Source organism: Molossus molossus, unplaced genomic scaffold (genome assembly GCF_014108415.1).
Source record: "Molossus molossus isolate mMolMol1 unplaced genomic scaffold, mMolMol1.p scaffold_m16_p_11, whole genome shotgun sequence".
NCBI lineage: Eukaryota > Metazoa > Chordata > Mammalia > Chiroptera > Molossidae > Molossus > Molossus molossus.
In genome coordinates, this window is record NW_023425346.1 from 91,549,086 (window position 1) to 91,571,061 (window position 21,976).

General features: G+C 43.4%; 1 protein-coding gene across 2 annotated transcripts in view; it reads right to left on the minus strand.

Moving 5' to 3' along the window:
* The window catches only part of NHEJ1 (non-homologous end joining factor 1), an 84,675-nt gene that overhangs the window by 48,678 nt on the left and 14,021 nt on the right, over positions 1–21,976 (minus strand). The gene's annotated exons all lie outside the window — the stretch shown is intronic.

Consider the following 21,976-nt stretch of genomic DNA (forward strand, 5'->3'; position numbering starts at 1 on the left):
TGCTCTCATTAATCTAGATCAAGGTGGCTTACTGTTCAGCTCCTCTCCATAACAGTCTGTCTCTGACTTCTTCCTGGTTTACAAAGAAAAGAGAAGAGAAACTGGAAGGAACAGGAAGGAGGAAGAAGGAATGTCAGCAGAACTGTGTGGAGCCTGGGCCTGAAAAATCTGGGACCAGAGTAAAGAGATTGTCAGTTGAAAGAATGAATGGAATGTGAGTTCTAAAAGGTTCCATTCTGGGGCTAAACTTCTAGGTCTCACCATCTAACATACCTGAGAGTTTTGAAATTTGCCAAAATAGGGTTTTCCATCATTGCACTGGCCCGTTTGCACACCTCTCACACTTCCCATTCCAACCACACTCTCCACTTGCCACCACCACGAGAGCAGTGTGCTCCACACCAGCTACAACCACACAGCATGCACCCACAGCTTCTTCCAAACCTCCCCTCCTCACTCATGGTCCTTATAGCCACAGTGTCACACACACAACAGGCTCACCACAACACACTCCTTCCCAAGAGCACTGGCTGCCTGAATTTCCTAGGCATCTTCCCAACTTAAGACACATCCTAGATAAAAACATTTTCTGAGCCTACAATCCTCTTTAACATTTCAAATTTTTCTATTACCCTGAAAATCTCCCCAAAGAGGGAGAACAGTGAGGGCTGTGGCATTATTACAGAGGAGAGTATAAACAGAACAAATATAGAGCTGCTTTATTACAAGGCAGTGTGGGGTTGGTGGCTGGCTGATTACAGGGACACTCCCCAGAGCTCTCTGCAATCCCAGACCTCAATAAAGGCCAGACTAGAGCTGCTTTCAACCGAAGGGCAACTGGATCCAGGGGGCCCCTAGAATCCCTTCAGATTCCACTCCAGGATGTGATACCTGCCTTGGTTGAAGATAAGAAGGAAAGCAAACACAATCTAAGAACAACCAGGCTTGGCAAAGAGCCACCAGGCCATCTTCTCCAAGGCAAACACAATTAGGATGGTTTGGGTCTCTTGTAATCAACAGATATCAAACATCAGATTTAAAAAAAAAACAAAACAATTATAGAAATCAAGAACAAACTGATAGACTGAAAACCCCTACACATCAGAGACAGTAGAGAGTGAGGAGTAAGAATAGACTGGAAGCAGAGAAGCAGCGCAGCTTGAGTGACTAAAGCAACCATATTACGCGAAACATCATAGAAGGAAAGAGTGGGAAATCCACAAGTCCTCTCTTCTGGGCTCTGGGCACACGGTGTCCCTTCCTGGGTGACTCACAGTGGGATCACCTTCACCCCTGCTTCATGTGGTAAGGGCCTCTTTATAAGGAGACACACCACGAGCCTTCTCCTCCTCCATCTCTGCGAGCCAGGAGAATTGCGTCACTGACCTCCACACATACTCACTCCCTCCTCTTTCCAGCCGGCCACCACACAAGGGATCTTGTCTTGTGGTCCCTGCGATCCTTTCATCTGGGCTCCAAACCCACTGTCACCTTGGCCCTGAATCACTCCCCAGGAGACACTGGGAAAACATTGCTGGACAAAGAGCGTCTGGGTCCTGTATGGCTAGAATTTACTGATCCCTGCTGGTGAGAGAACCCAGGCCATGCTCTCCCCTGTCCAAGGCCAAGGCACAGGAATAATTTTGAACCTGGCCTGTGGCCAGCTCTGCTACAGACTAGGTTCCCGCTGATTTTAGTGATATCAATTCCCTCCAGCTTCCAAGAACGAAAGGACAAAAAAAGGGCTGATGGCAGCCTTAAAGGTTCTAGCTTATCTACCTTACTCGTTCAGTGGCCGAGAAATTGCTGGAGTTGGAAGAGGGCCCACAAGTATCCCCCCTAGTTCTGTTCTCATCCCACTTGGCTATCCTGTTTTCAGGGCGGCCTCAAGGAAAACATTTTGGCAGCTGAAAATGTCAGTGTTTCTCAGATCCTTCTCCAAGATAGAGGATTCCCCTCCAACTGTGTCTCAGCTCATTCCATGTCTCATGGTCCTAACATTTTTTCTTGACCTTCTATGTGATGATACTCTAGTTTGGTGCTTAGCCAGTTTTCTATAATTTCAGGCCTGTGTTTCAATGGGCAGATTTAAGAAGAGTTACAGGAACACTTTTTAGTCTCTGAGCATCCTCCCTTCTCAAATATAGTTCATTAGAACACAGCCTCTGAGACAGTGTGAGATAGTGGAAAAAAGCCCTGTACTAGAAAGTCAAAGGATGAGGTTCTGGCTTCAACTGCAATTACTTGTGGGATTCAGGATCACTTAATTTCTCTGAGCCAATCCATCATATCTCCTCATCCTAAAGTGGCCCAATGGGGTAAAAAAAAAAAGTATGTAAATGTATTTTTTCTTTTAAGTCTTCTTTTTATGAGTAGGTGATCAGTATGTTTGTGTTAATTTTACTCAATGAAGACTGCTCATTTCACCAGGAATCAAATTAAATAATAAAGACAAAAATTATATGGAGAATACATAACACCACAAAATTTACTGAGTTCTCACAATGGATCAAACAAGTTAAACAAGACATAATATCCCTGCCCTCAGAGAACTTACCATCTGGGGGGGGGGGGGGGGCAGAAAGACCAGTAATTACAATGCAGTGTTGACAGGGCCTGTGATAGAGCAAATAAAATAGCAGGTAACTAAACTGAACTCAAAGAGCCAGGGAAAATGCCCTAGAGGAAGGGACATCGTCAGTGAAATCTAAACAATGAATCCAATCGGAGCTATCCAGGTGAGAAGGCTTGCTGTGGTGCCAGGGGGTTTCCAGGGGGAACAGCATGTGCCAAGGACCAGAGATAAGAGGGAGAATAATGGGCTCTAGGAACTGACAGCAGTTCACTGTGACTGAAGCGTAGATTTGGGACTGAAGGTAGGGAGTATGGATGGGGGTGAGTGCAGCCTAGCAGAAGAGTGGGAGATGAAGCTGGAGAGGCAAGTAGAGACCAGATCATAAAGGGCCTTAATGGTTTTATTAAGGAGTTTGGACTTTATCCTAAGGTCAATAGCAAGTCATCGATCAGTTTTAAGAGGGACACGTGGCCAGAATTACTTTAATCAGGAGCTTCCATCTGGTTTCTTTTCCTGATTTCAGATCCCTGAGGTTAGTGAGGTGACAAAAAGAAAAAAAAAAAAGAGGCAGAAGTGAGACTGGGCCTACTTCTTTTCCTTCTGTCCTTTAGCAAGGGTGGAATTCAGAAGGTTCACACTACCTTTCTCATGGAACTCTCGTCCTTTCAAATCGTTGTCTTACTTTCCAAACAGTCTTCCCTCTCAGTCCCCTTAGTTTTATCTCTCTGGCAAAGAAAAACCTTTGATCGCGTGGCAAGTCCTTTCCAACCAGCTGTCCTATGGACCTGGGTCTCAGCCGCCTTTCTAAGTATAACGTACCCTGCCCCCAACTAGGGCTGTCAGGTGACCCTGCCAATAATCCACATTTCTAATCAAAGCCCCATTTCTTATCTCTTACTTGAATTCCACCAACTCTGCCAATATTTACTTTTCCCCTCAATCCTAGATCTCTCAACTTCTAGAAACAATCTGGTGGCCTCCTAACCAAAGATTAAGATAATGCTGACCAAACACGTGATCAATTTGTAGAAGAAAGACTTCATATCCAGACGTTAACGACACACTAGTAAATAAACTTTATGAAACACATCCACTCCTTTTCTTTCTTTACCTTATTACGTCACCTAGAGGTGCAGCTTAAGGTTAGAAACAATACCCTAAAGCAATGATTTTCAGCTTTTTTCATCTCATGGTATACATAAACTAAAATTATGTGGCACACCAAAAAATGTATTTTTTGCTGATCTGAAAAATAAATAGGTAAAATTGTGAATCGTTCTCACCGGATGGCTATTGTGTTGGCTATTGTAATTTTTTTATTTGACAGTCTAAGGAGAAGGTTGTCAGTGCCACTGACTAAATAGTATTTCATGTTTTAAAAATTCTTGTGGTACACAGTTGAAAATTGCTACCCTAATGGAAAATCATCATGGTCGTCAACTTTATCTCTTGGGCTCACCATTTAACCCTAGAATCACAGAACCTCAGCACTGGGAAAGAAACCTTGAACCTTCTAGTCCAACTTCCATCTCAGTGTCAGAGTTCTTAGGTATGGCATGACAATTGAGATCAGATTATTTCTGACTGCCTAAAATTTCTTAATAACTCCTTTTTCTATTCATCCCCTACTAAACAGGTTTAGGGTAGGAGCTCCATGTCCAATAGGAAATATAGCTCAAAATCACTAAGTCTTAAGGTTCTAGAGCAATGCTACTAAAAGTGTGATCAGCAAACTGGTGCTGATCTGTGCACTCTTTGTTATTAGCTCATAATGAGGTAAGGACAGAAACTGAGTGTATTTTATTTTATTTTTAATATTTTATTTTATTTATATATTTTTTTTATCCTCACCCGAGGATATTGTTCCATTTTTTGTTCACATAGAGTGGGAAGGAGAAAGACAGAAACATCGATGTGAAAGGGACACATCAAGTGGCTGCCACCCACACGACCCAACCAGGGCCGGGGACAAACTGCAACCGAGGTACATGCCCTTAGAGGGAACTGAACCCGGGTCTCTCTGGACTGCAGGTCAATACATTAACCACTGAGCCAAACCGGTCAGGGACCTTTATTGATTTTTAGAGAAAGATATAGAAACATCGATGAGAGAGAACATCCACTGGCCGCCTCCTGCTTGCCCCCCCCCCAGGGATTGGGCCCACAACCTGGGCATGTGCCCTGACCAGGAATCAAACCAGCGACCTCTGGTGCATGGGTTGATGCTCAACCATTGAGCCATACCGGCTGGACGAAAAACTGAGTGTATTTTAAAACTTTTACAGCAATCCGACATTGCCATGACATCCAAACACATGTTCAGAGAACTCACCTCGATGGACAGGGTATAAAATGGTTTGAGTATTACTCAACTTGTCACATGAGGCATGTGCTGCACATTAGCTTTGCGCAGTAAAACCAGGTGTCAGATTATTTTGAAAAGCACTGTTTTGGAAGAGTCCATGAGAAGTGAAGAGGATAGGTATGGGGGTAGGAGGGCTAGCTCTTCTCTCTTTTTCTCCTCTGGGTACAATAGAGAGCGAATCTGCTGCATAGGATGAGGAACAGGAAGCTGCTCCCACTAAGCTACTGGCTGTAAGGGGTGAAGAGGAGGGCAGGAGTTGGTGGCCAGGTTATCAGGCAATAACAAACTCAGCATCCAAGCACGCGACTTCCAGCAATGCAAGGAGCTTCCTTTGTTTTGGGAAAACAAGAACTGCAAGAAGCTTCTCCTTGACACGTTCTTGCCTGGCTTTGGGAGAAGCCCAACCACCCCTAACACACAAACAGGACAGTCCTGGCCAATGATAGACAAGCCAGTACCCTGACCACAACCCCTGTTTGCTTTTCCTTTTCCACCACTTCCTCAGTTGGAGGGCAACTGCGGGGCCATAGGTAGCCGCCAGCCTAGGTCACCATTCGAGAACTTCACCCCCAATGACCCAGTACCTACTCCACACAACTCTTCAATGCTCTTTATATAGCCTACTTTCTCTCCCCAGTACAGTACTTTTGGTCTGAGACCAGGGGCTTCTGGCCCCTTCCACAGAGTGGCAGGTAAAGCTAAGCCTCCAAGCACCACTCTGACAAACACCACGGTATGCTCTAGCAAACCATGTTATTTTAACTCTAAAACCGAGAAGATGCACATCATCCAAGTGCCCAAGAACAACAATTTTTGAGGTTTCAAAAATATATTTTGATCAAGTATTTTAATGTTACTTGAACAGAGTCATTTGATTATATTAGATCCTCAACTTCGAGAACCCAGTTATCACCCAGACTAACACACATAAAACAATGTACCTCTTCATGATGCAGAGGTTGGCAAAACTAAAATTCAAAGTAGCTAGCTAAGGAGTTTAGGACCAAAGACCAAAAACCAACAAACCTGGGAGACTAGCTCTTAGGGTACAAATGGGAATAGGAACATCAACATCTATAGACTCACACAAAGGTGCCTTCTAAGACCAAAAACTTCAGGACATTTTTTCAAGAGTTCTGAGAAGTAGGGCTAGCAAGTCCCACTTATGACTTTGCTATGATAAATCAAAAGCCTTGGGGATCAGCAAATCTTCCTCTCTTTCTGATTAATAAAGGGAATTTACTCTTTACCCTGATGGCCCAAGAGCCCAAGTTTCTATGAAGACTCATTTGTCCAGCAAGGGAGGGGTGTGGGGGCGGGACTCCCCCACTCCAGGCCTCCTTCATGCCAAAGAAGGAGGAAACAGAATAAGCAAAATAAAATTCATAAAGCGAAGCAGTAATTATGGTGTGGTCAACAAGAGGCTGTCCTCAGGCCCATCATTATGTGGCTAAATTTAACGCCCTGCGCGGCCAGGGGAGCCGTGCGCCCCGGGCACCGTGTGTCCACACAGACGCCAGCTCCGCCACCTTCGCCCGCTCGACAGCCGCCAGGGCTGCCAGAAAGCAGGTCACAATTTTTTTTATAGTCTGTTTACCAAGATGCTGTTTTTACTGCCGAGGTTTCTCTCATTTTATCTCTTTTTCCCTTTTCCCCAAACAGACTGGCCTGTATTTTCTGTCCCATTTTTTTTTTTTTTTCCTTCCTTTCTTTCTTTCTCCCTCTCTCAGTACTATTTTCAGAACTCTAATTTTATATGGTATGTCCCCCTTTTTTTTTTTTTTATTTTTTTTTTTTTTTTTTTTGGTAAATATTTGCCATGACTAAGCCAGGCACATCCAGTTTAAAAGGCTCCGTCCCACAAAACATCAGGTCTTTAATGATATGCATCTCATTACCTTGTCCCATGAAAGGGGGTATAGAAAAAAAAAAGCAACTTACAGACTCTCTCACTTTTTATATCTAAAGAGACCTATATTTATATATAAGGACAGCTGAAAACGGACATTCTGAGCCCTGATACGAGGTTAGTACAACGGCTGTTTGATTCAGGCTAAGGCCTCAGAAGCAGCTTCAGGAGAGAGCGGCTACTAGTCTGTTTACCACTGCTGGCTGATCCCGGCAGTTCTGACCAGATCAGTACAGCTAGAACCAATCTTCAGACTCTGGGGTATTAGGGATCTCTATACCAGGGGAACAAAACTCTAGGAAGTCCTCTGACACTAAATTTCCTAAAATGGGTGTGAGAAAAGAAAAAAGGCAAAGGGGACCGGCTGGTGTGGCTCAGTGATTGAACGTCGACCCATGCACCAAGAGTCATAGTTCGATTCCCGGTCTGAGCACATGCCCAGGTTGTGGGCCCATCCCCAGTGGGGGCATGCAGGAGGTGGCCAATCGATGTTCTCTCTCATCAATGTTTCTATCTCTCTCTCCCTCTCCCTTCCTCTCTCTCTAAAAATCAGTAAAGAAAAAAAAAAAGAAAAAAGGCAAAGAGGTACTTCCTCTACTGGTGAATGAAGTCAGAATAAAAGGGAAGTGTCTGGCCGGTGTGGCTCAGTGATTGAGCGGTGACTCATGCACCAAGAGGTCGCCGGTTCAATTCCCGGCCAGGACACATGCCCAGGTTTTGGGTCAGATCTCCAGTTGGGGGCATGCAGGAGGCAGCCAATCAATGTTCTCTCTCACTGATGTTTCTCTCTCTCTCCCTCTCCCTTCCTCTCTCTAAAATCAATAAAGAAAAAAAAATGTAAATAAAAATAAAATCATAAGAGACTAATTTAGAAGTTTAAATGCCAATATATTAGTTTACAAGGTGGGGGTGATACCATACTAGCGACTGATACATCTTCAGCTGACTTTTCCTGGGAAGCTGAATAAACACTGAGAGTGCTGCTCGTTAAACACAGAAAAGGGCAAAAAAAACAGCAAATGACTTTATGGAATAGTTCATATACACCGTGGAAAGAGCTAGACATTCATCTGCATTCTACTGTAGCATTGCTTTGGCACTGTGCTAGATAAATGAATGAAGTGCTCCTCCTCAGTTTTTTGTTTTTTTAAATTCTATACAACTCTGCCCCTCTATTAGTACATTTCCTCAGACCTCATGAATTAATTGTTTAACAGTGTTTCTCCATTGCATATAAGAGCCTAGAGATGCGCAAGACCAAGAGTTGGAAGAAAGGAATGTGGAGTAGGAAATCAGGCAGTACTTGGGGCTGAGTTCTCTAGTCATGCATCATTTTCCTATCTTGCAATTAAGTTAGGTCTCTATACTGCTCACGAGTAGGTCTCGGTCTTGCCTACTGTCCACATAAAGTTCCACGCATAGTTATGTAACAAGTGGCAAGGTGATGGGGCATGATGGAAGAACTCTGAAGTAGAAGTTTAGAGCCCAGTGTTCTGATGCTAAATTCTGACGTCTGGTGTCAAAATCTACCATTGTTTGTCTACACAGAGTTCTTTTATCTTTGTGGGCCCTAATTTCCTCATAAGTAAAACAAAGAGACTTGATATATTCGTAGATTGATAAACTCCCTTAAAGCTCTTAAAATTCGATTGCTCTAATCTTCTGTACGAGATGTCATGACTTCCTTTGTTAAGGTAATAGCCTAGGCCCTTAATGAGATCTGCAACCTAATCTCATAAGCAATTCTATATTTACAAACAGTTGGGTGACTGACTTCTGTAGCTAATCTCATCCATTTTATATTGATTCTCATTTATCTCATTATCAGAGGTTACTCCAAAATTTTGGGGGGATATTCTTCTTGAGACTTTCATCTCCTAGGTACCCACTAAATTCAGCACTTTTACTCTGCTCATCCCCAGATGCTAGGGCTACAGAAAACTAAATGTCAAGAGGATCTTCAACCACTCTTTCTTTAAACCAAGTATTGTCACCCCATTGTCTCAAAGCTCTTCCTTATTCCTAACTTTACTCACATTGGAAAGGATTCTTTGGAGTAAAAAATTTTAAGTGACAATGTATAGCACCAGAACTGGTCAGGCATCAAGCATAAGAGTAACAGATGCCAAAGAGTTTTTGAAGGATTCCCTCAAACCACCACACCTCAGGGGAGCCTCTCAGGTTGTGTAACTGAATAAAATACCCAGTGTGTCTTCCCTTCAGCAGACATTTATTATACAAAATCCCTCTGAACTCTTAGCTCAAGATTCATCTCTCCAAAAATATCTTACCCAAACTAACCTGGTATGAACCCTAGATCGCATCCAAAAGAATCTATTTCATCTTCCTCTCGGATAACATACATTTTATGTATTTAAAATATTCTTTGCATATGTGTAAATTCCAGTGGTCTAATCTCTCTTAAAAGTCCATCTTTCAAGGGCAGAAACTATGTTTTAATTTTTCAGTATCACAAAACATTAAATATCAAGATGTTTAATATTTTCACTGGTGTTTATTATAAGTACTATCCACATAGAGCTGAAACTTCCAAATAGAAAAACAAATAGAGCAAAGATCTCCCACACAGAATAAAAACAATGCTTCCTGAGACTTTGTGGCAATGTTTGCCCTGACAATTCCCTATGGGAGATAACAAGGATGCCCACAAATCCTAAATATTGGACAGCTAAGCCACCAACCTATAGGACTCAGTCTCTATGGCTCACACAGCAAAAATACAGAACCCATAAGTGAAAGATGTAAGAGAACGCTTTAGCCCTGGCCAGTTTTGCTTAGTGGTTAGAGCGTCGGCCCGCAGACCAGAGAGTCCCAGGTTCGGTTCCCGCTAAGGGCATGTATCTCGGTTGCAGTTTGTCCCTGGCCCCGGTTGGGGTTGTGTGGGTAGCAACCACTCGATGTGTCTCTCTCACATGGATGTTTCTCTCTCCTGCCCCCCCTCCTGTTCTATCTGAAACTAAATGCAAAAATGTCCTCCGATGAGGATTAAAAAATAAATAAACAGCCCTGGCCAGTTTTGCTCAGCGGTTAGAGCATCGGCCTGCGGTCCAGAGGGACCCGGGTTCGATTCCCACTAAGGGCACGTACCTTGGTTGCAGTTTGTCCCCGGCCCTGGTTGGGTTGTGTGGGAGGCAGCCACTCGATGTGTCCCTTTCACATCGATGTTTCTCTCTCTCTTCCTCCCACTCTATCTGAACAAAAAATGGAAAAATGTCCTCAGGTGAGGATAAAAAAACAAACAAAAAAACATAAAAATAAATAAATAAAAAATAAGAGAATGTTTTCGGTTATAAGGCTATGGTTATGAAGCCAACAGATCAGGTAAAGCTTAAAGGCAAATGGTTTGATAACTTTTGTTTTCTCTCTTCATTTCTATAACCATATAAACATTTACAAATGTGAGAGACTCCTCAAATGCCAACACCTTTAAGCTATAACCACTCGTCATTGAGTACCTCCTATCTACAAGGCACTGCAGCAGGTTCAGAAGAGGAAACAAAATGAGCCTGACAGTGCTGCACTTAAGAAGTGAGCCCTGGCTGGTTTGGCTCAGCGGTTGGCATGTTGGCCTGCAGACCAGAGAGTCCCGGGTTCGGTTCCCGCTAGGGACACGTACCAAAAAAAAAAGTGTATAATCTGCCCAGCCGGTGTGGATCAGTGTGGTCAAGTGTTGACCCATGCACCAAGAGGTCACCAGTTTGATTCCTGGTCAATGCACATGCCCAGGTTGTAGGCCATATCCCCAGGGGCAGTGGGGCATGCAGGAGGCGGCTGATCGATGTTTCTCTCTCTCCCTCTCCCTTCTTCTCTCTCTAAAATTAATAAAGAAAAAAAAAAGTATACTCTAACAGGGAGGTAAGTATATAAATTCTTATAAGGCCAAAGTGAAAAGTGACACAGGAAGACACGAAGTGCTGTGGGATTTCAGAAGAAAAGAATACAGCTTACACTTTCACTTCTGTCCCTTTCACTATTTCTGTCATAACGGAAGTCAAGTAATCATCTGATCTCTTCTTTTTCTCTTCATTGATTTTAGAGAGGAAAGGAGAGAGTGAGAGAAACAGAGGGAGAGAGAGAGAAACACTGATGAGAGAGAACATCTACTGGCCACCTCCTGCATGCCCCCCACTGGGGATCAGGCCCACAACTTGGGCATGTGCCCTGCCCAGGAATCAAACTAGTGACCTTTTGGTGCATGGGTCGATGCTCAACCACTGAGCCATACCGGCTGGGCTGATTCCCTTTTTAAATAGGGCAGATTAAATGTCCTTGGAAAGGACTTGATAATTTTAGGATGAAAAGGCTACATGTCCCGGGGAAAGAGGATGGAAATAGGCAGAAATCAAGTCATCTATCTTCGAAATATCTCCTGTGCCTCCATGCCATCCACAAACCCTAGAGCAGTGGTTCTCAACCTTCCTAATGCTGCGACCCTTTAATATAGTTCCTCATGTTGTGGTGACCCCCAACCATAAAATTATTTTTGTTGCTACTTCATAACCGTAATTTTGCTACTGTTATGGATCGCCACTGGAAATATGTGTTTTCCAATGATCTTAGGCGACCCCTGTGAAAAGGTCGTTCAACACCCAAAGGGGTCACAACCCACAGGTTGAGGACCACTGCCCTAGAGGAAGGACTAATCCTCCCACTTTGCTCAGCGCTATAGGACCCTGCTTTCACACTTTCCTTTTCCATTGGCTTCTCCTGTACATTCAAACATGTTTTCCTATCTTAAGAAAGGATTTTGCATAAGCCCCTTCTAGTCTTCCAGGTAGCTCTCACGTCCTTTTCATTGTGAGACTTCTCTGATGAGGGTTCTACATTCGTTGTCTCCATTGCCAGATCAATTGATCCTTCTTAAACCACTGCAATCTGCTGATATTGCCCAAGATCACGAATTGCCTGAGTCAGGCAGTCACCCTCCCGCATGTGGCACTGTGGATAACCTTATTTGGTAACAGGAAGAATATGGGATTTGAGTAAAGACAAATAATGAGTGATTTGAAGCAAGTTACTTAGCCGTTAAGCCTCTGCTTCTTCGTCTTTATTTATTTATTTTTTTTATTATTATTTATTTTTATCCTCACCCAAGGACATTTTTCCATTTTTTGTACAGATAGAGTGGGAGGGAGAGAGAGGAAGAGATAAAGGGAGAGAAACATTGACGTGAAAAGGACACATCGAGTGGCTGCCACCCGCACGACCCAACCAGGGCTGGGGACAAACTGCAACCAAGGTACGTGCCCTTAGTGGGAACCGAACCCGGGTCTCTCAGGACCGCAGGTCGACGCTCTAACCGCTGAGCCAAACCATCCAGGGCTGCTTCTTCGTCTTTAAAGTGAGGAGAGTATCACCGACCTCACAGGTTTGTTATAAGGATTAAAAGTTATGATTCAGCCCTGGCTGGTTTGGCTCAGCGGTTAGAGTGTCAGCCTGCAGTCCAGAGAGACTCGGGTTTGGTTCCCGCTAAGGGCACGTACCTCAGTTGCAGTTTGCCCCCAGCCCTGATTGGGTCGTGCGGGTGGCAGCCACTCGATGTGTCCTTTTCACGTCAATGTTTCTCTCTCTCTCTCTTCCTCTCTCTCCCTCCCGCTCTGTCTGAACAAAAAATAGAAAAATGTCCTCGGGTGAGGATAAAATAAAATAAAAGTTATAATTCAGATTAAGCACCTACATTGTGTCTAACACAAGTACAGTGCTTGGTAACGATTAGTTCCCCTTTCTTAGTTAACTTTACTCCTCTATCCAGATTCTCATCCTGTCTCACTCACTTGTCCTTCACTGATTCCTACTACTTCGTCCAATTATGACTGTTCCCCAAATCTCATCATTGGATTTGCGGTCTTTTCTCCATGCTCTTCCCAGAAGAAGATGCACCCATTCTCCAATACTGCTCCTTTGCACATGATTCCCAAATCTACTTCTATAGGTCCTTTTTTCAACCTAAGCTTCAACTCTATTTTTTTACTCTTTCCTGAGCATTCCCACTTATTTACAATCCATTTAAATCCAGCATGTATTGAAAAAGATCTTCATCTTATGTTTTCAAATTAACTCTAATTATATATAAGCCATCGATTATTTTTTATAAGCAAAGGCATTGTTAAATGGGCATATTTTATTCAAGGGAGCTTTGTGAAACCCTTCCTCTACAAGGTGGGGAAAGAGGGAGATTCAACTGTTAATCATAGCAAAATGCTCCAGAGCTTGTGAAGCTTATAGGTTAGGCCTAAAGGGGCTAGACACTTGCCAGAAATAAGGCATCAATCAACACTACCTCAAACTCAATTCTGAACTAAGTAGATTTCTCAGACTGGAGATTAAAACCACGTGAGAGACTAACAGTAGATTTGGTGAAGCTAAACAAACAAACAAAAAAATAGTTTTTATTTTAGAAGAGTTGGTAACTTCCTTTGAATGAAGTAAGATATACAACTCCCTGGAGCAGTTTGATACAAACTGTGCGAGTGTATCAGGGTCGAGATACAGGGGGATGTACGATTTAGTTTTCCACAGGCTCCCACAAATCTCTGTCATCTTTTATCCAGCCGGATACACATAGTATTTATGTTATATGCCTATCCTCTGTAGGCATCTGAGTTCATAACATTTGGTTTTGAGTTTTTCTGGATAAGAGAATATGGAACACAATAAAGTCCACTACTGGGACTCCCAGAATCTGAAACCTATCTTGTCAAAATGACTCATTTTACCCCGTTTGCATTTTCTATATTATTTCCTTTTAGTTTTCCCTCTGATTTTTAATAAATTTTCTTTTGAAAGTATAAGCCCTTATAAAGCTTTGTAAAAGGAAAATAAAGAAAGAGGCCTTTTTATACATTCTTGGGCCAAAAGAAAAGAAGTGGTGACCCCTGGTCCAGAGCTCAATGGTGACTACAGGAGTCACAGTGAGAAAACCCCAAAGAGACGGCAAAATTCAGAAGAAATATAGTTGAGAAACATGTGCAATCATCCCTTCCTCCCTGGAGATTTTCATTCCAGAGCTCAAATGCTGGTGGGTTTGTATTTAAAATAAGAAAAACCATTCCTTTATATGCCCAAGATTAGATTTAATTGAGCCCCACCCATGATTTTCCCAGTCTGTCAATGGCACCACTATTCTTCAGATCACACAGGCATACCACTGACAGCCTAATCTTCCTGAAAGATTACTTTCATATGTCAATTCTCCAGTCAAGACTTTTAATGGTTCCCCACTATCTACAACAGTAATTAATAACTGTAAGAAGGAAGTGCCCCATCTCCTTCCTAGGAGATGTGCCTCTGTTTGAGAATCACTGCATGTAACAACAGATGTTAACAACTGGACAGAAATGGGCAAATAAATAGATTACAGGCAGAAAAAAGGCTGAAAAACATTTACCCTCAGAATGAAGTACCAAGCTTCCAGACCACATTTAAGGCACTCCACAACCTGGCCTCAAGTTATTATCTTGCTAACCTTATTTCCTACTAATCCTCACCCATTCTTATTCTTATTGGTCTATCCTCTGCCCATGTGCTTTCCACCTAAATTACCTTCCAAATATTTCCCTGGAAAAACTGAAAACAAACCATGATAGTCCAGTCAAGACCTGCCTTTTACAGAAAGCTTTTTTCAGTCACTCCACTACTGTGGCCCCTCTTATCACTCTTTAAGCACAGTGAGCTCTTTGATGACAATATTATCATACCGTATATGTTCAGAACCCTGCACGTGCACGACATGAATTCCACAAGAATGAATTAACTGCAAGTTTCTCTGGATCAGAGAAGCGACACACACCACGGCAGGGAGGACATTCTGATGCATCTAGACTTATCCGTCCCTTCTGTATAATGCTCATGAAGATACTGACAAAACATATTCTGAATCCTATGCCTCCTCTACATATTGAACGACAGGTGCAGTGCAAAGGAGCAATGTCCCCAATTGTGGAAGTAGAGCCCAGAGAGAAGAAAGAAGAAACTAAATAACTTACTTTTGGCTCTATGACCAATGTTCTATAAAGGATTTTGGTTTTTGAGATATTTAATTTAACTGGGTCTATAAAAGAGGTTCTAGGGTCTCTCCATGATAAGAGATTCAAGGCTTATGCTTCATCCCAAAGTTGGGGACTACCTCCCAGTAAACTAAGTGTCAAAGAAACAAGGCAGGTAATAGAATGATAATCGAACAGTGGTCCTCTCCTTAGACAACTCCGTTATTTACCAAAGGACTGTCTGAGCCTCAGGCTACCAACAAGTGATAAAGTTGATGGCCTATTCGTAAGTCAGGAAAAATAAAAGGGAATGGGAAGGTATGATTCCTTCACCCACTCAACAAAGATTTATTGAGTGCCTACTATATATATAGACATTGTTCTAGGCACTTTGGATAAATCAGTGCACAAAACATACATCCTTGTCCTTGGTGAGCTTACACATTCTAGCAGGGGGATACAGACCATAAACAATAAGCAAATAAGTGAATGTTATGGTAATAACATAAATAAGGGCTATAGAAAAAATAAAAAGTAAAACATGGTGAAGTAAAATGGGAATGCCAGGTGCAGAGGGGCAGGGATGTGGCTTACAGTTTCAAATAGGATAGTCAGGGCAAACTCCACTGAGAAGGTGACATTTGAAAAAAGACATTATTGTAGTCCGTGTAGATATGTCCACAAAATTTTTAACACACCTCCCCTTAAGAGTGAAGCTTAATCACCCTCCCCTTGAGTGTGGCTTGGATTTAGTGACTCACTTCTACTGAAGAGAATACAGCAAGATAGTGATGGGATGTCACTTCTGAGATTAGGTTAAAAAAGATTACAGCTTCTCTTTGGGTCTTGATCTTGGTCTCTCAGGGATTCCTAGCTCTGGAGGAAGGCAGGGATGTTCATGTGAGCAGGCCTATGCAGAGGCCATGTGGCAAGGAAATGGCACCTCTTGCCAATGGCCACATGAGAGAGCTTGGAATTGAATTCTCCAGCCTGCTAGGATGACTATATTTCCAACCAAAATCTTGACTGCAATTTCTTGAGAGACCCTGAACTAGAATCACCCAGCTAAGCTGCTGCCAGATTCCTGACCCTCAAAACTTGTATGAGATATTAAATCTTATTTGTTTGTTGTTTTCAGCCACTTGTTTTGGAGTCATTTGTCATAGAGCAATAGATAACTAATACAGACATAAAGGAAGTGAGGGCGTTGGCCACACAAATATCTGAAGAAAGATCATCTCAGGCAGAGAGAACACACAGCATAAAAGCCTAAAGGTAAGTGATACTTAGAGTGTTAGGAAAACAGCAAGAGGCCAGTGTCACTGCAGTGAGATAGGGAGGGAGAAAGTAGTAGGAGATGAGGTCAGAAAGGTAATGAGGTCCAGATCATGTAGGGTTTTGTAGGTCATCGTAAGGTCTTGGTTTTACCCTGTAAGTGAAATGTAAAGCCAGTGCCCTGGCCGGTTTGGCTCAGTGGTTAGAGCGTTGGCCTGCGGTCCAGAAAGACCCGGGTTCGGTTCCCGCTAAGGGCATGTACCTCGGTTGCAGTTTGTCCTCGGCCCTGATTGGGTCATGCAGGTGGCAGCCACTCGATGTGTCCTTTTCGCATCGATGTTTCTCTCTCTCTTTCTTCCTCCCGTTCTATCTGAACAAAAAATGAAAAAAAATGTCCTCGGATAAGGATAAAAAAAAAAGTAAAGCCAGTGAAGGTCTTTGAGCAGGAGAGTAGCATGATGTGATTTATGTTCTAATAAGATCACTTTGTTGGCCAGAAGCTGGGTGGAGGTAGCAGCAGGGGTACCAGTAGGGAGGCTATTACAAAAATGTAGGAAAAAGAAGACAATGGCTCAAACCAGAGTGGCAGAGATAGGTACAGGAAGCTATGAAATAGCAGGATAGCGTACCTATGTTTGGAGAATGAGGGCGGGCTGAGGAAAGGAAAAATTGCCATGGAAAACTCACAAAAGAGATGATGCTGGAGCAGAGTTGGGAAAGTTGAATAGGAGTTTGTCGTGAGGACAAGAGTGAAGAGAATACAAAGTAAATGGGTCTAGAGATAATACGGGCAGGAAGCTGTCAGTACTTTAGCATGATGAAATTGGGGGTGCTATGGCCAAGTGGCTGAAGATGTCAGCAGGGCCAAATCATGAATAATCTTGTGTGACATGCAAGAAATTTTGAACTGTATCCTATAGGCTATTGAGAACCAATAAAGGACTTCAAGCAAGAGAGTAACATAGTCAGGTTTCTGTCTCAAAGAGATCACTTTGACATAACTGCAAGTTCAACAAGAAATAAGTACTGACTGGGAGAAACATTAGGAGGCTGTTGCATGGGCAAACTGAAAACAAAGTGAGGTGTGGTGAATCTAAGGTAATGGAAGCTGGAACATAGAAAAACAGCAGAGTCGCCCTGGCCGGTTTGGCTCAGTGGTTGGAACGTCGGCCTGAGGTACAGAGAAACCTGGGTTCGGTTCCCGCTAAGGGCACGTACCTCGGTTGCAGTTTGTCCCCAGCCCTGGTTGGTCGTGCGGGTGGCAGCCACTCGATGTGTCCCTTCACATCGATGTTTCTCTCTCTCTCTTCCTCTCTCCCTCCCGCTCTATCTGCACAAAAAATGGAAAAATGTCCTCGGGTGAGGATAAAAAAAAAGAAAAACAGCAGAGTCAAAAGACAGTTGACAATTTAGGCTTTGGAAGTAAGGACAAAGAGAAAAGTGGGTAACTCCCACTTTTTCTAAGTTTCTAACTAGAAAACTGAATGGATAATGGTGCAATTCCCCAAGATAAGGTATATAAGAAGAGAAATGGGCCCTGGCCAGTTTGGCTCAGCAGTTAGAGCGTCAGCCCATGGACCAAAGAGTGGTGGGTTCGATTCAGGTCAAGAGCACCTACTTTGATTGTGGTTTGTTCCTGGCCCTGGTCGGGGTCATGCAGGAGGCAACCAGTCGATGTGTCGCTCTCACATCGATGTTTCTCTCCCCAACCCCCCACTCTATCTGAGATAAACAGAAAAATATCCTCGCGGATTAAAAAAAAAGAGAGAGAAATGGGTCTGGGGGAGTAGATAATTAATTTTGGACATGTTGCATGTGGGACATCCAGGTGGAAATGTCAAATATGCAGGAAGAAATATGGGCCTGAAACACAGTAGAGACATAAACTTGGTACTCAGTGGTGTACTATGATAGTTGACACTGGGGTCTGAGTGAGATAACTCAGCAAGTGAAGGGTGAGAAGATCAAGGACATACTTATGCATAACACTAACATTTAAAAGGCAGGTAAAGAATGGAAAGCCAGGCAAAAAAAACTAGTAGGAGCTGTCTGTGAATGAACATAACAGGATAACAATTTTTAGGTTAAAGGACTCCCATCTTCATTGCTTGAAAGATCTACTCTAGAATCAGGCTGCAACCAGACAGCGGATGAAGATAGTAACTAAAACTAGACACGACACAAAGGCCATGGCTACATTTAGGATGCTGAGTCAAATCAATGTTAACTGTAGTTATATAACTAAAACCATATAATAGAAATTGGTTAAAGTAGTATACTGAACAGATTAAGTCTTACCAGGCATTCACAATGCAACAATTGAAGTGATTGCTATGCTAAATACTCTCCTCTGAAGAGAGAGAGGAAGATAACTGCAAAATGTCTATCTCTGTTAAGGCTCCCCTCCCTAAGAAAGCCAACTTCATGCAACTGCCCAGGATTTGGTGTCAGGGGCTGATTCCTAGCCAGGGGTTGCCAGCTGCAGAGGGCGGGGCTCTATTTTGGGCTGCCTGTCCCTGAGCCTGGCCAAGTCTGGTTTGAGCAGCATGCAGCCCCAGTGACTCACACACCCATGCAAACCGCCTGTGGCTCAGTGGCCTGGCCTCGGAATGCCAGCCTTAGGCCAGCTCCCTCCTCACCCCATTACACTGGGATAAATAAATAAAGAGCCCCGCCAGCAGCCGCACAGCCTGATGGCAACCAGATGGAGAGAGAAAGGCATGGACAGGACCAGGGAAGGAACTCCCTCCAGTGGACTAGACTGAGAGTGGGCTGTGCCAGCCCAATCACTCTAAAGTTCCCCATTTAACATAGTTCCTACTGACATGCAATAATAGTCCCCAATTCCTTGACTCATCTTCCACTCCTAAAGGTGACTTTCAGTCCCTAGTCCTAGAAAATGCTCTGTATGGGGCTCTTGTCCTCTATGAGTATCATGCTAGCAGCCACCCCACCCAGCTGACTTGTACCAACATTGCCAGTATCCCCCCTCTAGTTAGGCTACCATCAACTGGTGCCCTTGGGCTCCCTGGAAATGAGAAATCAGAGGCTCTTGGGGGAGAGGGTACAAAAGGACTAAATATGGAGAAGTAACCCCTGTTCAATCCTTAAATATTTTTCCTGGCTTTACTATCCTAGAAACCTCCCTGTCCTGCTGCCTCCTGCCCTATCTTAGGGCCTCCTGCTCAGCAATAATCCCAATGAGAACTAGGAAAAACAGACTCCAGGTACTGACCACATGGCCCTCTGACATCAGTCCTGGCCCCCCTGCACCTCATCCCGAGCTCTCTGTCCCTGGTTTGTTTATCTTCCTATGTTGCTTATTTTGATGGCACATCCGTTCAGTTCAGTCTTGAATGACCCCATGACCCTTCTGTGTCCTGTTTGTAGGACCCCAGGCAAACAGGGTAACTGAAAAGATGCAACAGCCATAAGAGATTCTGCAGTCTCATTAGGAAACTTTTCAGTTCTAGCAGTGATGCAGGACATCAGTGATACCAGAGGACAGTGTAGTGATCCCAGAGGTCACAAGATTCCACATTACCTTAGCCCTTAAATCTCCTCTAATTGGTGTGTACAACCAAAGAACAAAACAAAATAGGGATAATCCTAGACCAGAAATGTAGGAGGTCCCAAACATACAGCTATAGCTTTATGACCTTAGGCAAGTCACTTAACTTCTCAGAGGCCCAATTTCTTAATCTATGAAATGGAAAGCTATAGCTACCTATCTCCCAGATCCTTTACAGATATAATAAAATTCTACAAGTCTATGTGGTTTGGATGTGATCCACCCAAAGCCTAAAGGACCAGTATTGTTGAAGTAGTTGGTTCCAAAACAACTATTAGCACCTTCCTGGACTAGCACCTGGATTCTGTGTGCTTTTGTCTTCTTTTTTTAAATCCTCGCCCAAGGATATATTTTTTTGTTTATTTGTTTGTTTTAATTGATTTTTTAGAGAGAAAGAAAGGGGGGGGAGGGAAGAGAGGGGGAGGAGAAAGAGCGAAACATCAATGTGAGAGAGAAACATCGAACATGCCTCCTGTATGCACCTCAACAGGAGATCAAACCTGCAACCTGGGTATGTGTCCTTACTAGCAATCAAACCTACAACCTTTTGGTGTACAGGACAACGCTCCAACCAGCTGAGCCACCCGGCCAGAGCTCTATATGCTTTCATATTCAGTTCTGTAGGGTGCTCCCTGCCCCAATAGCATGAAAGGAATGAGCCACCAATTTTACAAATGAGAAAATAGAGGTTCTGAGATAAGTGATTTATCCAAAGCTGCAAAATGAACCAGGAGAATACCAAAGACCCCAAAGACAGGTCTAACAAGCAACACTGTATCTACAGGCCACACTACCACAATTTTCATAAAATCCCCCTGGCATATATTTAGCAACATATTCATCTACACACTTATTGAGAACCTACTAGTACTAGGCACTATGCTCAGTGCTGGGGATATAGAAAAGCATTCAATATGGTCCTAGCCCTCATGTAGTCCATAGCTCAGCAGAGGAGAAAGAGAGTCTTGTAGACATACAAACAGTAATATTACAAAGTTACAAGTGGTAAAATAAAGATACAAACCAAGGTACTATAGCAGCAGGAATGAGGTATTATCTTTACTAAGAGAGTCCTGAAAGATCTCCTAAAGAAGCTGAAGCTGACACTTGAAAGATTAATAGGAGTGTACAAAGTAGATAAGTCCAGGGCATTGGGCAGTCTAGATAAAGGGAACAATGTGTACAAAGACACAGAGTTAGAGAAAAAGCATTTTTGGTGATTAAAAGTCATTCTGTATGGCCCAGCCAGTGTGACTCAGTGGTTGAGCACCGACCCATGCACCAAGAGGTCACCGGTTCAATTCCCGGTCAGGACTCATGCCCAGGTTGTGGGCCAAATCCCCAGTGGGGATCATGCAGAAGGCAGCCAGTCCATGTTCTCTCTCATTAATGTTTCTATCTTTCTCTCCCTCTCCCTTCCTCTCTCTCTAAAATCAATAAAAAAAAAAAAATGTTTTAAGTCATTCTATATGGCTGAAGAATAATGAACATAAAGAAAAATGTCAAGCCCTGGCCGGTTTGGCTTGGCGGTTAGAGCATCGGCCTGCGGTCCAGAGAGGCTTGGGTTCGGTTCCCGCTAAGGGCATGTACCTCAGTTGCAGTTTGTCCCCGGCCTTGGTTGGGTAGTGCGGGTGGCAGCCACTCGATGTGTCCCTTTCACATCGATGTTTCTCTTCTCTTCCTCTGTCTCCCTCCCACTCTATCTGAACAAAATAAAATGGAAAAATGTCCTCTGGTGAGGATTAAAAAGAAAAAGAAAGAAAGAAAAATGTCAAGCCCTGGCCAGTTTGGCTCAGCAGTTGGAGCGTCAGCCTGTAGACCAGAGAATTCCAGGTTCGGTTCCCGTTGGGGACACATACCAAAAAAAAAAAGTCAAGAAACCAAGCTGGATAGCTTTGTAGGCTCTAGATCAGGAAGGGACCACTCTGCTGAGCTAAGAATAAGACTTGCATTGTTTAACTAGGGGACTGAGGCACAAACTAGTATGTCATTTCCACCTATGTTAACCTTATCCCCAAACTTATAGACAGGGGAAGCTAACAGACAGAAGGACTAGGAAATCTCTAAGTCTCAGTTTAATGGTCTCTCTTTCCCCATAAAGACTTGAAACCTATTCTGCTTTAGGACTTAACAATACATGCTTTCCTTCTCCAGAGTTAAAACTGCTTCAATAGATGGACTTAGCACTCAACTCGCATTTTTTTCTCCTTAGCGTTAAGACCCCTAGCACTAAGGAGTCATTGCTCAGTCAACACACAAAGGCAGAACACAAAGT